The sequence below is a fragment of the Macrotis lagotis genome, chromosome X (genome assembly GCF_037893015.1).
Source record: "Macrotis lagotis isolate mMagLag1 chromosome X, bilby.v1.9.chrom.fasta, whole genome shotgun sequence".
NCBI lineage: Eukaryota > Metazoa > Chordata > Mammalia > Peramelemorphia > Peramelidae > Macrotis > Macrotis lagotis.
The window spans coordinates 674931676-674949847 of NC_133666.1; positions in this window are offsets into that span (position 1 = coordinate 674931676).

Genomic DNA, 18172 nt, shown 5'->3' on the forward strand with positions numbered 1-18172 from the left:
ATAAACAGGTCCCCATTTCTTTTCAATGTGTCCTATTCCATTTTTGGAGTGTTCTCTTAGTTCCTAGTTGCTGGAGCTTTCTTCTGTACACTGGAGACAGCTAAGTTGTATGGTGAATAGAGCACCAGTTTTAGAGTCTGGAAGACCTGAGTTCAAATCCTGCCTCGATCACCTACTAGCTTTGTGATCCTGGGCAAGTCATTTCATTCTGTTTGCTTCAGTTTCCTCACCTGCAAATTGAACTGGAAAAGGAATGGCAAACCACTCTAGTATTTCTGCCCAAAAAAACTCCAAAATAGCATCACAAAGAGTCAGGCATAACTGAAAAGAATAAGCATCATATAACATGAAACAAGAATAGAAGTTGCTATTCCTTAGTTTATTGTTGACCTCTAGTCATTTTTCTGCTTCATGATTCAAGATCTAAAAGGGGTATTAAGTGTCATTGAGGGTCATGGACCTGGATTTGGAAGGGACTTTCCAAGATCATCCATATCATCCCCTCATTTGACAGATGGAGACTCAGAATCCTGGAGGCATGAAATTTCCCTAAGCAGTAACAAGTAGAGACAGATTTGAATCCAGGTCCTCAACTCCAGAGTCAATGTTCTTTCCATGTCATCACTCTACCTTTCCCATATGACTGATATCTCTGCCAGAGAGGAGGTTGAAGATGAAAGCTGAAGCAAAACTCTGTGGGGTCCAAGTCTATATGCAATACTAATGCTTCCTAAATTTTTTTTTCAGTCTTGTCCCTTATAGATTTTTAAAGACATGTACCCATAAAGTTGTTGCAATCTCGTGGACAGAGAGATAGCCTTAGCATTAGGAAGATGTGGGTTTGAGTTCTCTAAACCACAGAGGCTGTAAGGCTACGGGAGAATCATTTAACCTCTCTAGTAATTCACTCTCTAAAATTTGATGTTGGAGGTGACCTATTGTTCTGTATCAATGGAGTTTGATGCTATGTTCTAAATTTTCTGCACCAGTGAAATTATAGTGGGAGGAGGGAAGGAATAAACTCTTATGTAGTATAATCTTTGTCTAGTATTCACTCAACACACACACATGCACACATATATCATACCTATTAACTGAAAGGCCCCGAGCAGAGAACATTAATATATGAAACAGCTCCTACCCTCAGGGAGTGAATAACATAGAGTGGGACAGAAAAATGAATATAAATAATTATAATTCAGGGCAGGATATGAAAAGTATTCGAACAAGAGGCATTAAAAAAGGTGGAAGAGAGATCATTTAGTCCTAGGGATCAGGGAGGCCAACTTGGAAGAAGTGATATTGGAAATGAATCTTAATGAATAACAAATGATGTAATGAATGGATTCAATTTATAAAGATGAAGGGGAAGGAGGGAGAGAGAGTCCCTGGAGGAGAGAACCATAGAAGCAAAGGTACAAAGGTGGGAAAAGATAGGTATATTCAAGGATTGGTGAATACTCTAATACTGTCAATTCTGAGAAGGAAAGGACATGAAACAATGGTGGTAAAGATCGGGCCAGGTTGCAGAGAGCTTTGAATAGCAGGTCTTTGTCCCCAGAGACCAAGAGACCAAGATATTTATTTATCTTTATGTGAAGTTAATTGGATAAATGGAACTCTGAAACAGTGGGAAAATGTCATGAAGTCATAAAGAATTATCATCTCATTCATTCATTAATTCATCAATGAACATTTAGTAAGCACTTACTATAAACAAGGCAGTTTTGGGTGTTGAGGATGCAAAGACAAACACAACAATGTCCTTGAAGAGTGTACATTCTTCTGGGCATTCCAAGAGGTGAATAGAAGTACTCCAGGAAAGGAGCACAACCTATACAAAGGCCCAGGGATGGGAAATGAAGGGAGGGAATTGTAATTAGGACAGTTTGACTGGAAGGTAGAATTTTGAGGGTTGATAATGGGAAAACAGTCTGGAAAGATAGGCCAGAGGCAGATTGTGAAGGACTTTAATGGCAAAGAAAAGGCATATTATATTTTCTCCCAGGGGTAATGGGGAGCCACTGAAGCATCTTAAGTAGGAGAGTGACCCCGTCAGAAACATGCTTTAGGAAAACCAATTTCACAGTTATATGGATGATAGAATTTGATATTAAAGAAACTAGAGGCTGAAAGATGAATTGAGGTTGTTTATTATTATTATTATTATTATGATGATGATGATGATGATATTAATTCAGAGGTTGTAATTTAGGTGAGACACGTTAAGGATCCTAACCAAAATGGTGTCTGTGTGAGTGGAGAGAAGGGGAGAGAGATTGTTTGAGGTATTGTGGCAGTAAAATTAACAGCATTTGGCAATGAATTGGATAGAGAGGATAAGGGAGAGTTGAAAGCTAAGGCTGCAAAACCTGGGTAATTGGGAGGTTTGTAGTGCAATTAATAATAGTAGGTAACTGAAAATGTGAACAAAAAACAATATGCAAGCTGAGTTTTAGGGGAAAGATAAAGACCTTAACATGTTTGTTTGGGTATGTTGAGATTGAGATACTTATAGTTCATCCACATGAAGATGAACTAAGAAGTTGGTAAGATGGAAGGTTAGGAGGTTAGGAGATCTGCGAGTCAGATGAGATCACCGAGAGGATTGAGCATGAAAGGATGCAGATGATGCCCCTGAGGAGGGGTCAGATAGAGAAGACAAAGAGCAAAGAGCACAACAGGTCAGGGAGGAGAGATCCCCCTGAGAAGGTGGACCCCTCTGAAATGTTCTTCCTCCTCTACTTAGTCTGATGAAGCTTAGTCTTTAAAGCCGAACTCACCAGCCATCTCTCTCCAGGAATGGTCCCTGGTCCCACTCAGAGAGACCTCAGAAAGCACTTCTTAAGCATCATTCTCATGTGCTTACATAGAAAGATCAAAACAGTGATTATGAAAAGTGCAGAAAAGCATGGGAAGACTTGTATGAACTGATGCGGAAGGAAAAGGCAAAACCAATTTCTATTTATATGCAGTACATGTTTAATAAAACTTTGTGGATTGACTGTGGGAGCATGGCTCCCTGTACCTGTGACCTTAAACAAGATATGCTTAACATTGGACATCAGGCTCTCCACCTGTTAAATGGGGATCAATCAACAGCATTTATTGAGTGACTAATGTGTGCTGGATGGATTGCTAACAACTCAGGAGACAAAGAATGAAACATTTCCTGCCTTCAAACAGCTTGTATTCTAATGAGTCAAACAACAAGAAAAAACGTAAAAGTACATAGAGAATAGTCATAATACTCTGATTTCCCAGAATTTGTGGTGAAGAAAGAATATTATAAAGCTTATGTTGAGTCATTTTTGATTATTTTTGCCTTGTGGCTGTGCTAAACACTGAGGTCACAAAGAAGGCATAACACACACACACACACACAAATATACAATGACATTAAAATGGGATGTGATGATGACTCTAGACTGGGTAAGCAAACTTATAAATATATATTACGTATATTATCTTAATAAGGTTTGAGAATACCCAGCCTAGGTTCCAGCAGGAGATTGGAAACATCTACTAAAGCTTTCTCATGATTCTTCTTAAAATCTAATAGAAGTAATGGAATTCTGCAGAGTATACATGTGACAGCAACAGAATTTTCTTCCTGCCCTGGGACCCTGAACAGTTTTATCTGCTAGAATTCCCCTCTACCTATGGGGTCAAACTGGACAACTCACCATGTCCCCCAGATCTTTCCTTTTTCCATGTTTTTGTTTGTGATGGTTGCTCTCCATGCTCTGACAGGTCTGGCAGCTAAATTTTGATCTGTTCTTTAAACTGTAACTGAAATGCTGCTTCCTCCTTGTATTCAAATTTTGGGAGTGCTTATTTATTTACATGAACTCTCCCTATATAAGTTTCTCGAGGGCAGAGACTTTCCTCCCAACTCCTCTACTCTTGTCTCACCCCCCCCCCCACTTCTTTGTATCCTTAGCACAGTGACTGGCACATTAATAATCATTTAATAAATGTTTGCTGACTGAATTAAAGCATTAGGGAATAGAGACTGTGATTTCATTGGTACAGAGGACTCTCAGATGAAGAATTTTCCTCTTCCAAAATAGGTTGCTGTATTTTCTGCAACTTAAAGTCTTAGAGAATTGTCTAAGGACTGAGTGGTTAAGTGACTTGCCCAATGTCACACAACTAGTATGTCTGAGGCAGGTCTTAAACCCAGGTCTTCCTAGTTTCTAGGTCAGCTAACTACTATGTCATATTTTCTTTCTTTTTCTTCCTTCCTTCCTTTCTTTATCCTTTTCCTTGTTTTTCTTTTTGTCTCTCTCCCTCCCTCCCTCCCTCAGTTCCCTCCTCCCTCCCTTCCTTTCTCTTTTTTCTTTCTTTCTTTCTTTCTCTCTCTCTCTTTTTCTTTTCTTTCTTTCTTTCTTTCTCTTTCTTTCTTTCTTTCTTTCTTTCTTTCTTTCTTTCTTTCTTTCTTTCTTTCTTTCTTTCTTTCTTCTCCTCCTCCCTTCCTCCCTTCCTCTCTTTCTCTTTCCTTTCCTTCTTACATCTTAATTTTAAATTTTAACTTCCTAGTCAATATCTTTCCTTCCATGGACTTCATCTAGCACTTTGCTGGTACCTCTCTTTCTTTGTTCATTTAAAAAAAAAGTTATCTTTTGTTTTTTTATATCACTTACATTGCCTAATCAAGCAGCTAGGTGATATAGTGGGTAGAGTGTTGGGAGTAGAGCCATGAAGACTTATCTTTGTGAGTTCAAATCTGGTCTCAGACACTTAGCGCTGTGTGAACCTGGACAAGTCACTTAACTCTATTTGCCTCAGTTTTCTCATTTGGAAAATAAACTGGGGAAAGATTGTCAAACCACTCAGTTTCTATGCCAAGAAAACATCAAATGGGGTCATGAAGAGTTGGACATGACTGAAAAATGACTGAACAAACATTTCCCAATGTATTCTATCCCCTTCCAAAAGAGTCATCCCATACACATAAATACATATTCAGTAAGCTGCTCAACATATAAAAAGTCTGACATATGCAGTATTCTCTTTATTCCCTCACCTCTGTAAAGAAGCTGAGGTGACTCTCTTGAGAGGCAACAAGAACACTGTGATGGTTTGAAGTCAAAGGACCAGCATTTATTACTGTATGTAATGCATTATCTGTTTTACCTTAGTTAAGTCACTTAGCATCTCTATATGTCTCCTCTGTCAAATGAGCTAGTCTGTCTCAAAGTTTCCTTCTAAATCTTTGACCTTATATGAATCTTATGTATATTTTGTACTAGCATAGCAAAAAAGTTATATCAAAAATGATGTGAATGGGGTTTCAATAGTATGTAGTCCATTTAGCTATATTCTCAGTGATAATAGTGAGTTGTGATACTGGATGAATCACTTTCTCTGTGGTTTTTTTTTGTTTTTTTGTTTATTTTTTGTAAATTGAGTGAGATGGACCAGATGATCTCTGGGGTCCTTTTTAGTTCCAAAACAATTTCTAAATTCAAACAACCTACTCCAATTTAGTTCAATCTCCAAGCATTTATTAGATGCCGACTATGTGCTGGATACTGTGGATACCAATAGAAAGAATGAAACAATCTTTTCTCACAAAGAGTTGATTACATTCCATGTGTAACATGATATTAATAAAAGGCATAATAATATTATTACTAAAGAAGCAGTGTGACACAATGAATAGGAAGTCAGGAAGGTCTGTGTTCAGGTCCTGCCTCTGAGAAACACTGGCTGTGTGATTGGAGGTAAATCACTTAATCCCTCAGGGCTCTAAGGAAATAGCAGGGACAAGGAATGACTGATGAGCCTTGGAAGAGACATGGTCTTCACCAGGGAGCTCTATCCAGGAACTCAGAATTCCAAAAGAAAGAATAACAAGGACTGTCATTTGTATGGTGCTTTAAAATTTGAAACAATATGTAAATTAACATATTCCTGTTCAGGTGTGTCCATCTCTTTATGACCCCATCTGGGTTTGGTTTTATTTATTTATTTATTTATTTATTTTGGCAAAGATGCTGGAGTGGTTTGCCATTTTCTTCTCCAGTTCATTTGATAGCTGAGGAAACTGAGGCAAACAGAGTGAAGTGATTTGCCCAGGGTCACACAGCTAGTAAGGATTTGAAACCAAATTTGAATTCAGGAAGATAAGTCTTTTTGACTCCAGGTCCCACACTATGCACTATGGTGCCATCTAGTTGCTCACCTGTAAATAATTAAGTTTATACAAAGCAATTTGAGGAGAGAAACAGCATTTCAACTAGGGGAAACAAGGAAAAGCTCCCCAAAGGAGATGGCACATTTGGAAAACTTAAAAGAAGCCACTGATTCTAAGAGGCTGGTGTACAGAGGGAATACTTTCTAAGCAAGGCTAACTTGAATACATCACTGTCCTCACACAAAAGTGTGGAAGTGGAGGATGGAATAATAGGTCTAAATGTCCTAAATTTAGAGTTGCAAGGGACCTTAGCAAGAGGAAGTTACATGGTGCAATGGCTCTCTAGGTTCCAAGTTCGAATCCTTCCTTTGCCACTTACTACCTGTGTCACTTGAGAGAAGACACTTTACTACTTTGGGCCTCAGTTCCCTCACCTATAAATGGTAATGAGGAACCTCCCAGATCTAGATTTTGGTCATCTAGTCCAATGCCTTCATCTTGCAAGTAAGGAAAATAGAGTCCTAAGAGATGAGGTAACCTAGCTAGGATCTCATGGATATGAAGCAGCAGGGCCAGAATCCAAACCCAAGACTTCTGGCTCCAGAGTTGTTTATCACTCCTTCCAGAAAACCATTATTGGTATAACAAGAAGGGAGGATAACCAGAGTTTGTGCTTTGGCTTTTTTGCTTTTGTTTTTTAGTCTTTTTTTATCCTGAGCTTTGTACGGTGTTTACTAGCACAGAGCAGGTGCTTAATGAATATTAGTTCAATTGAATTTTGAGCTGGGAAGGACTTTAGTATCTGAATTAGGTCATTTCATTTATAGATAGGGAAACTGAGTCACAGAGTGACTTGTCCTGTAGCACATAGGCAATACCTATCTGAGTCACAATTTGAACCCAGTGCCTCCAATTTTAAATCCACTTCTTTCCCCAATTCACTCCCTATTAATAGTTTTCTCCTCATTTTGCAGATGAGAAATGATGTGCCCAAAGATATCCAATAAACCAGTGGTGGAAACAGGTATAAGAGTCAAGCCTCCTTACTCCCAGCCCTGGGGCTTTCACAATGATTTCACCCCATTGTATGCCCCACCCTTTCTATTCCATATTATCATGATTCACTTCAGTGCAGTACTTGAGCCTTACATGGAAAACTAATCCCCCCCCCATTCCTCCTCCACTCCCCCTCCTCAGGTTCTTACCCATGAGAGGGAGCTGAGAAGGACAGTGATGGATTTGGCTCAGCCTTGGTTTGCAGCCTTACAGTTCTCAGTTTGATTTCTGCATCTCTCTCTCTCTCTCTCTCTCTCTCTCTCTCTCTCTCTCTCTCTCTCTCTCTCTCTCTCTCTCTTCTACTTTTCCTCCAGCAGACAGATGACAAGTGAGAATGCATGTGACCCATAAAAATTATCTTCCCTTCTCCTTCACTGCATAATTTTCTGCCCTCACGTTGTCTGGACAAGCCTGGGTGATTTTTAGCTACAAAAAAAAATTATCATTTAGAAAAAAAAAAAAGCCCAGCTCCTCACCATCCGACAGCCTGTCTCTCGGGTGAAAATGAGAATCTTCCACCTTGTGAGATCCGGAGGGACTTTGCAGGTTTCACACGTGCGGGATGGCTCTGAGCTTGCACCAAAGTCTCCAGTGGCTTCCAGAGGTTGGAGGGGACTTATTTCTACCAGAGAACACAAAGTACTATTTCCCCATGGCTTGGGGCGGGGGGTGGATTCCCTTTTGCCGGCTTCTTTCTTCTCTTTTACCTTCTTCCCTGCATCACACACTTTAGGGGTTCACCTAAAGGAATGAACCCTCTCCCACTCTTTTCTGATGTTTTCTCCTTTAGGTCACTCCCTCCCTGAGAAGTATTCAGGATCTGGTCAGTGTGTCATGGAGCTCATATGGATCAGAGGATTTGGAGCTAGAGGAACCTTGGAGAACACCTTGTCCAATTTAGTCATGACAGAGGAAGGGGATGTAAGTTCAATGAGGAGCTTCACAGCTAATAAGTCACATAGCTAGGGATTAGGCAACTGGCGATTCATTGACTAGTCTTTCAGATAAGCATTTATTTTACCATTTAAATTTTGTTATTGAGATATTTTTGTTCCTACAATTTCAAATATATTATCTTTCTCTTCTTTTTGAGAGAAAGAGGGACAGAGAGTCAGAGACAGAGAAAAGTAGATACAGACAGACACTCACACAGAGAGGAGAGAGAGAGAGAGAGAGAGAGAGAGAGAGAGAGAGAGAGAGAGAGAGAGAGAGAGAGAGAGAGAGAGAATGAATTGGCAGGTCCACAGTCACACAATAGCTCTGCCTCTTAGAATTTTTGACTTCCTTCAAACCTCATCTCAGATGTCACTTCCAACAAAAAGTCTTCTCATAGTCCTCTCTCCCAAATTAGTGCCTCCCTTCTCATTAAATATATATTACATTGACTTATCTGTCTAATGTAGCCCTTCCCTGTGTGGATTGTAAGTTCCTTGAAGGTCTAGTCTATTTTTTCCATGTTTGTCTTTGAATGTCTAGTTCTATAACGTTTAATAATGTTTGTTGAAATGAAGATGTAGGAGCAGAAACCAAAGAAGCAGGAAAAGATAGAGCTAAGAAGGTGAATGGCCCTGAGAATATCACTCTATCAATTAGCTAATTATTTTTAACAATAGCAAAGCAATGTCCCAGGTGATGTTTAGTATAAATGTTGCCTCCATTTGACAGAATTTCACAGTGGCAGAAATCAGATCAGGTTGATCCTAGTCAACAGTGTTTGATCTCACTTCTTGAACAATACGATTTGTAAATATAGAAGTATCAATAAGATGGACCCTAATTTCAAAGTCACCAAGGATGGGCAGCTAGGTGGCATAATAGATAGAGACTGAATTTGGAAACAGGAAAATTAATTTCTGAGTTCAAATCTGACCTCAGATACTCCCTAGCAGTGTCACTCTGGGCACTCTTAGTCCCCTTTCTCTCAGTTTCCTCATCTGTAAAATGAGTTGGAAAAGGAAATGGCAAACCACTCTTGTATCTTTGCAAAGAAAACACCAAATTAGATCACAGAGTCAAACGTAATTAAAATGATTCAACTACAACAATAATGGGGAACAGGGCTTAGGCTATAAAGAATATGATTTTAATTTGTCACCCTAATACATCAGAAATGGAACCATGGAATACAGAATAAATGTATTTGAATGGGTCAATGCATTACGCTGGGCATGTGTTAAGAGTTGGAGATACAAATATAAAAATATCACGCACAGTTTCTGTTCTCAAGAATCTTACATTTTAATAAGGGGGACATAATACCTCTAGGAGAGAGGTGGCCAGTAAGAGAGGTTTGAGTGAACTGATTCATGGGGCAGTTGATAACTTCTGCCCTTCCCAGAAGTAACAGCATTATTTATTTATTTATTTTGCAAGGCAGATGGGGTTAAGTGGCTTGCCCAAGGCCACACAGCTAGGTCATTATTAAGTGTCTGAGACCGGATTTGAACCCAGGTACTCCCGACTCCAGGGCTGGTGCTTTATCCACTGCGCCACCTAGCTGCCCGTGTAACAGTATTATTGATCTGATGATAGTCAAATTGGAGTTGGAGCAAAGAGGTAGGAGAGGTGGAGGAGGGCAGCAGGGCAGATGAGAAATGGCTTAGGTGGAGGGTTGGAGATATGAAGCCGCCCCTATTCTGGAGTCAACTGGATAGAGTGGGCTAGGAATTTCCCATAAATTCAAAAATCTTTCATCAGTAAGAACAGCTCACCCCCAGGGCAATAGTTTCAAAGATGAATATATTCACTCCCCTGAGATTGAGGTCATGGTGAATATCAGAGCAGAAAGCAATGTCAGGGTTGGGAAGAACCATCAGAAGCCCTGGATGCTTTGGCATGAGTGACATTGGGTGAGTCACTTTTCTTTCTTTGGTATCAGTGTCCTCATCAGCAAAATGAGATGATTGGATTTTATATGACCTCTGAGGTCCCTTCCATCTCTGGATCTATGAATCTATGATCTTATGCTGAAAACTAGAGATGACCAAGACAAAGAAAAGTATTCCTGCCATTGAAGAGCTGAATTTCTGGGGCTGGGGGACAACACAGTAGACAGATAAGTCAATCAATAGGAATTTATTAATACTTACTCTGTACCAGCCACTGCACTACGAGATGGGGGTACAATATAAAGAATGAAATAATTCTTTCTCTCAAAAAGCAAATCAATACAAAATGTTTGCAAAATAAGTATTTTATAAGTCTTATGACTTAACTCCTTGCCAGTGAAATGATGGCTAGGTTTAATGTTCTTTTTTTTTTCTTTTAGGGTTTTTGCAAGGCAAATAGGGTTAAGTGGCTTGCCCAAGGCCACACAGCTAGGTAATTATTAAGTGTCTGAGACCGGATTTGAACCCAGGTACTCCTGACTCCAGGGCTGGTGCTTTATCCACTGTGCCACCTAGCCGCCTCTAGGTTTAATGTTCTTAAAGACTCCTACCTCTAATGTTCCATACCTCTAATAATAACAGCTGACATTTATATAGCACCTACTTTGTGTCAAGCACTATTGTGCTAAGTACATTACAACTATTATTTCATTTGAGTCTCACAACAACACCTGTGAATGCCAATATTATCCTCACTTTTTACATTTGAGGAAGCTGAGGCAAATAGAAGTTAAGTGACTCAACCAGGGTACACAGCTAATAACTGTCTGAGGTTGGATTTGAATTCAGGTCTTCCTGACCTCAGATCAAGTATTCTATTCATGTGTCACCTAGCTGTTCCATACTGCTGCATCTATACTACAGTTATGAATGGTGGAGTACTTGGTGTCCCATTGTGGAAGGGTGGTATGACATGGCATCCAGTGAGTTAATTCAATCGTAGACTGTGTCAAGACGCCATGTCCAGACCAAGGGAGCTGATCTTCCTGTTGTACTGTGGCTTACTTGGAGTGATGATTCAGTTCTCGACCCTAGGAAGGAAATGGGTAAATCAGAGAACATTCAGAAGAGGGGACCCAGGATGGTGAAGGGCCTCTAGTCCACATCAATGGAGTGTTTCGGGAGAAGACCAATGGGTGTTAAGTCTAAAGAAGACTTCAGAAGATTTTGTACCATGCCTCCCCTGCCTTCTCTCATCATCTCAGCAACCCACATCTCCCATTGGTGAATTAATTCCTCCCAGAATCACAAACTTCATCGGAGGAAGGGTCCAGGTCATCCCCTTGTCATTATCTGGACTTTGCTGCCATTTTGTTATTATTCAGTTCTTTTTTAGCCTAGCCTGACTCCTCATGACCCCAATGGGGTTTCTGGGAAAAGATACTGGAGTGGCTAGTCCCTTCCTTCCTCCATTTCCTATGGCTATACTGCTCCCCTTTGTTATCTTCCCTATTAGGATGTAAACTTTTTGAAATCACAAGAGATAAGGCAGACTACTTCTTCGTGCTTGCATTTGCACCCCAAATCAGCACAAAGACTGTTACAAAATGAACTCAAGGTGTGTTAACCTGTCGATATGATGGCTGTGCTCAATGATGTGAAGGATTGTCAGGTGGAAGAGAGATTAGCTTGGTTCTTCTTGGTCCCAGAAAGTGGAAGTGGAAATAGTGGATAGATGGGCAAGGAAGCAAGTTTTGGTTCTATGCAAGTAAATGCTTTCTAACAATTAGTGCTGTCCAAAAGGATAATCACTCTCTTGTAAAGGTGATTTCCCCTACTCCATCACTCTGGCACAAAGTTGTTAATTTATTTCAAAGGGGACCAGTGACATCACTGGATAATGTCTTGACTCTTGAGTGGTCTGGAATTAGGTGAGGCAGAGTTGTATAAAGTCATCAGCCTCATTCTTCTTTCCTGAGTCGTTGGAGTCCTGTAGCAAGACAAAAGCCAGGATAGTTGGCAGTGGCCTGGGATGCAGTGGATGACCTTGGTGTTTGAACAAGCTCCACAGTACCTGCTCCAGTCACCTTCATGGCTTTTGATACAAATTTTTCTCATTTGTCCATTCCACTTAGGGACATCTTCACATGGTTGGGGAAGACACCCCTCTAACTGCCTGACAGTTTTGAGGACTGTTGGTTACCCTCAACATGTTTCTATCTGTCAAGACAGTTTAACCAAAGTGTTACTACTACACATGCTACATATAGCTTCTTGAAGTCACAGGTGGGAGTTGGGTGAAGGTGGACACGAAAGGTGGATGAACAGCCCTGAAGGGGGTTTAGCAAGCCCTCAAACCAGCACGGCAAGTCCCCCCTGGACAAATGACTTCATAAATTAATATGTTCTAAGATGTGATGGGGTGAGAATCTTCCTCATATCTAAATTGAACTTGGTGGTCTGCGAGATCTCTTTCAACTCTGAAATTCCCGTGGTCCTGTTTGGGATGGTCCTGTTTTATAGTATAAATACTCCAATGGACTCACATTTTCATGTTTCCTTTGCTGGTGAAGATTTCAACCCTCCTGGTCTTCTCATTCAATAACATTCTTGACAATTTAATTTAATTCAACAAGGGGTTTATTAAGCACCTACTGCTATGACTCTGGGCACAATACTAGGTATTGGGTGATAGACAAAAGCCCAAACTATCCCTTCAGTCAAGGAGCTTACATTCTACTGTATCTGAGTGAGTGCACAGATAAGTAAATATAAGAAATATGCAAAGCGTCCTGGGGAGGGGGTGAAGCTGTGGGGGATAGTGATAGTTACACCCTCCCTGAAAAAAACAAAACAACCAGAAAGTTAGTCAGTGAAACATTAAAATGAAAAAGAACAGAAGGAAGTTAAAGAAGAGTGTAAAGGTAAGCAGGACAGTGTAAAATTCAATATACACTTAAAAAAAACCCCAACCCTGTATTTAATAGACTTCACTATGTAAATTAGCTATGTGCAAATCATTTCATCTCTCTAGGTTTTAACCTCCTCATTTGTAAAATTTGGTCTCTAATGTTCTTTCCAGGTCTATGATCCTAGGAATATTATGAAGATTCTCTATAACTTTTATTAGAGTATAAGCTCCTTGAAGGCAGGGGTTATTTCATTTTTCGTTGTAGTCCCAGTGTTGAATAATTAGAGACTTTTCTCTGGGTTTCTTAATACTCTGTGCATTAGCACTAAGGCTAATCATCTGTTTTCTCTCACTTGGATCCAGTCTGGGCAGCTAATTGGTGCAGTGGATAGAGCCCTGGGCCCTGAGTCAGGAAGACTTGCATTCAAATCCTTGAATACCTTGACATATACTAGCTGTGTGATCCTGAGCAAGTCGTTTTACTTTACCTCAGTTTCCTCATCTGTAAAATTTCCTGGAGAAGGAAATGATAAACCACTCTAGTATCTTGGCCAAAAAAACCCTGAAATAGATCATGAAGAATTGGAAATGACTGAAAAATGATTGAATAGGGCAGCTAGGTGGTGCGGTGGATAGAGCACCAGCCCTGGAGTCAGGAGGACCTGAGTTCAAATCTGACCTCAGACACTAAATAATGACCTAGCTGCATGGCCTTGGGTAAGCCACTTAACCCCATTACCTTGCAAAAAAAAAATGACTGAATAACAGCAACAATAATCCAATCACTTGTAGCCTTGTTAGCTATGAGGGATTCCTATCCTAGTTCCCGTTTCTATTGAGGAATCAGGTTCCCAGAGCAAGGGAAGCTTCATCTCCTGCTCAGGGTTCAAGGGGCACCCCCAAAAGGCAATTCTTGAACACTATTATTCTTTAATCATGAGGGCCTTTTTCTAACATCGCTGGCTTGAAACACCCCACCCCCACCTTCATTTTCTTTTAAGGTTATCAACTGAGAATGATTTAGCCAGCCAGCCTTAAGTAGTTCTTAGAAAGAGGTATTTACTAAGGTGGAATAATTAGTACAAAGAGTGGGTACAACAAATCGCTTTTAAAGTCTGTGACACACTCCTACATAATTCAGGGTAAAGTGGACTCAAGCTTAGAAACACAATGGAAAAGATGTCATAATCCCTGACTGCTAGAATTTATATTCTCTCATTCACAGAGTACTTAGGAAACTCCTCTTAGGCATAGCGTAACCTCTCTGCTGTGTTCTTTTGTACGCTCATTAGTCCAGTAAGTGACTAGCTGATCCAGGAATGCCATTTATGGCCTTGATGGGAATGTGGGAGCCAAAGCTGTCCCTAGGAGTTAGGATGCTGAGTCCAACATCCTCTAGACCTTCAAAGCTGGAAAGTTCACCTCCATTCAAAGAAGGTAGGTCCTTCTTAGGAAAGGTTCAACTTTTTTTCTGTCCTTTTCCATTGTGCTTTCTAAGCTTGAGCCCACATTACCCTGGACCAGGTAGAAGGGTGTATCACAGACTTGTAACATTTTTTAAAATTTATTTAAGGCAATAGAGTTAAGTGACTTGCCCAATTATTGAATGTTAGGCAATTATTAAGTGTCTGAGGCTAAGTTTGAACTCAGGTTCTCCTGATTCAAGGGCTAGTATCCACTACATCACCTAGTTGACATTATCACACAACTCTTTGCACCAATTATACTACTTTAGTAAATATCCCTTTCTAAAAGCTACTTAAGACTTGCTTACTAGATCATTCCCAGTTGATAATCTTAAAAACTCTGTCCTATTTCTGAGATTTCTTCTTTTCTCCACAGATTGATAATTCATTCATTTATCTGTCTGTCTATCTATCTATCTATCTATCTATCTATCTATCTATCTATCTATCTATCATCTATCTGGTGGGACAATTGTGTTAAGTGCCTTGTCCAAGGTCACAAGGACACTATCAAGTGTCTGAGGTCAAATTTGAACTCAGGTCCTAACTTCAAGGTTGGTGCTCTATTCACTGGACTCCCTAGCTACCCCCCTTTCTCCCTGGATCAATCATTTATAAACAATCCTTGGGGCATGGTTGCTTGATTGAGATATATTCTTACCTAGTTAAGGTATCAGAGCTAAAATGAGGTGGGGATGATAAGGATGGAATTCTGTAATGCTAATAATCTTGTCTTTTATATTATTCTTTGTTCATCAATTAAGCTTTTCATTCAGTTGATAAACATTTTATTAAGTTCTTACAATATGTTAGTTACTGTTCGATGCATTGAGCATACAAAGAAAAAGCAAACAATACTTCTTGACTTCAAGGAGCGTATTTTCTAAATATATACAGAGATTGAAAGTAATCTCAGTGGAGAAGACTGACGAATGTCTAAGTTGTCTCAAAAAAGGATTTTGAGTTCAAAATAGGGGTATTTAACCTGGGGGGGCTACAGACCCAGTGGAACATTTTTTATGAGATCCATGAACTAGAATAGGGGGAAAATGGCATTTTAATTTTCCTCGACCTTTAACTGAAATTTTAAAATGTTCTTCAATTACTTAAAAATGTTATTCTGAGAAGGGGCTGCATGGGCTTCACTGGACTCTGCCAAAGGGTACCATACATTAAAGGAATAAGGACCACTGTCTCGAAGGAAGTCAGGGATGTTCAGAAATAGAATTGGGGGTGTTCAGTGCAAAGATCAGGGCTAAGTCAATGTAGTAAGAAGACAATGTAAAAAGTGGGAAGTCTGGAAAAGTAGGAAGGGGCCAGTTATGAAGAAAGACTGTATATTTGGTTCTAGAGGTATATCTTGTTGGTACAGATTGTTTTCATGTCTCCTCCATTAAATTATGAGCTCTTTGAGAGTAGGGACTGTCTTTGACCTTTCTTTGTATCAATAGTACATAGTGGGTGATTTAAAAAATGTTTTATTGTTGTCAATAGGGAATTATTGGAGTTTATTGATGAGGAGGATTTCATGACCAGACTCCTAATCCTAAAGTATAGATTTAGGAAGTTCATTTTTGACAACAGAGTGGGGGATTGACTGAGGTGGGGATAAAATCAGGTGGGCAGACCCACTGCAATTTTGAGGCCTGTACCAGGGTTGGGGCAATGTCAGAGGAGAGAAAAGGGAATATTTAAAAGATACTGCAAAGGCTAAGTGAATCAGAGATGCTGCAAAAGGGGAACGGATCAGAGATGCTGCCAAGGTGAAACTGACAGGCCTTGGTCACTCATAGGATGTGTGGGTAAGAGAGTGGTCACTCATTGGATGTGTGGAGTAAGAGAGTGGTCATTCATTGGGTGTGCGGGATAAGAGAGTGGTCACTCATTGGGTGTGTGGGGAAAGAGAGTGGTCACTCATTGGATGTGTGGGGTAAGAGAGTGGTCACTCATTGGGTGTGTGGGGAAAGAGAGTGGTCACTCATTGGATGTGTGGGGTAAGAGAGTGGTCACTCACCAGATGTGTGGGATGAAAGAGAGTGGTCACTCATTGGATGTGTGGGTAAGAGAGTGGTCACTCATTGGATGTGTGGGGAAAGAGAGTGGTCACTCATTGGGTGTGTGGGCTAAGAGAGTGGTCACTCATTGGGTGTGTGGGCTAAGAGAGTGGTCACTCATTGGGTGTGTGGGGTAAGAGAGTGGTCACTCATTGGGTGTGTGGGGTAAGAGAGTGGTCACTCATTGGATGTGTGGGTAAGAGAGTGGTCACTCATTGGGTGTGTGGGTAAGAGAGTCATCTCTGATGATGCCAATATTTTGAGTCTAGGGGACTGGGAGGGTGATGGGCCCTTGATAGTGACAGGGAAGCTCTGAAGGGGTTGAGGTGAGTTATTGTTGATCTTTCCCTTCTTTCTACTGACATTCACCAATGGGTCACACAGAGTTGGAAAGGACTTCAGTGATCATCCTGTCTCATGTATTCCCCAGGAGAATCCCCTGTACAACATCTCCTTCTAGTGGTCCTCCAGTCCAAAGTCTTCCCCATCTGTTGTGGGACAACTCTCCTTGTTAGGAGGTTTTTCCTGATAACCAGTCTCTGGTTGGATCTTTACAACTGCACCACCCCCCCCCCGCCTCCTCCCCCAAACTCCTGGTTCTTCATTGCTTTTTATTAGTGGCATTCTAATTCTCTTTAGTGGAGAAAGCACTGTCTCTGGGGTCAAAGTCTGGGTTCAAATCCTACCCGTAGTGGCTGACTATCTATGTGACCTTATAACTTCTCTGGACCTTTATAAAAGGAAGGGATTGAATTTGATAACCTCTGAGGGCCCTTCAGGAATCTGTGATTATCCTGGTGTGAGTTCTCCCTCTATTCTGAGGGATTCATAGTGATATTGTTCTGCCTACACTGGTGGTAACCCTCTGGGCTTCACTACTACCTCCTTCCCTCCCCTATTATCTCCTCTATTAAAATGTAAACGTCTTGAGGGGAAAGACTACAGTTCATTTTTATTCTGGTATTCTCTCTCTCTCTCTCTCTCTCTCTCTCTCTAAGGCAATGGGGTTAAATGACTTGCCCAAGTCAGTATTAAGCTTCTGAGGCTGGATTTTGAGTTCAGGTCCTCCTGATTCCATGGTCAGTACTCTATCCATTGCACCACCTGGCTGCCCCTATTTTGGTATTCTCGATGGGAGCACAGTACCTAGCTCAAAGCAGGCATTTAATTCAATTCATTGAAGTTTTTCTAACTTAATCGAAATTGCCAGGGCTTTTGTTTACTAGAAAATGACTTTGAGGAGTCAGGCTCACCTTTACATCATATATACTCACACAATATGTATATATCTATATTATATATATATGTGTGTGTGTGTGTGTGTGTGTGTGTGTATGTATGCACACATACATACACATTGAGACATTGAGTTGATGTAAATTGTCTTTAGGGGAAACTTGAACAATTAGATAGTTGTAAACATTTAATTCCCTAGACTCGATGTGTGTGTGTTTTGGCTACACCTGATAACATACGAACATATATATATATATCTCCATTTATATACATAGACATATATGCAAGTTTTGTTTGTTTGCTGTCTCCTCAATTAGACTGTAAGCTCCTTGAAGCCAGGGATTTTTTTTTTTGTCTTTTTTTGTATCGTTAGCACTTAGCCAGTAAGAAAGGACCTTCTGCAATGTTGCACAAAATGCTGTTGAGAACAAGGGAATTAATTATTTCTAAATTACAGATATTATTTCCATTTCACAGAT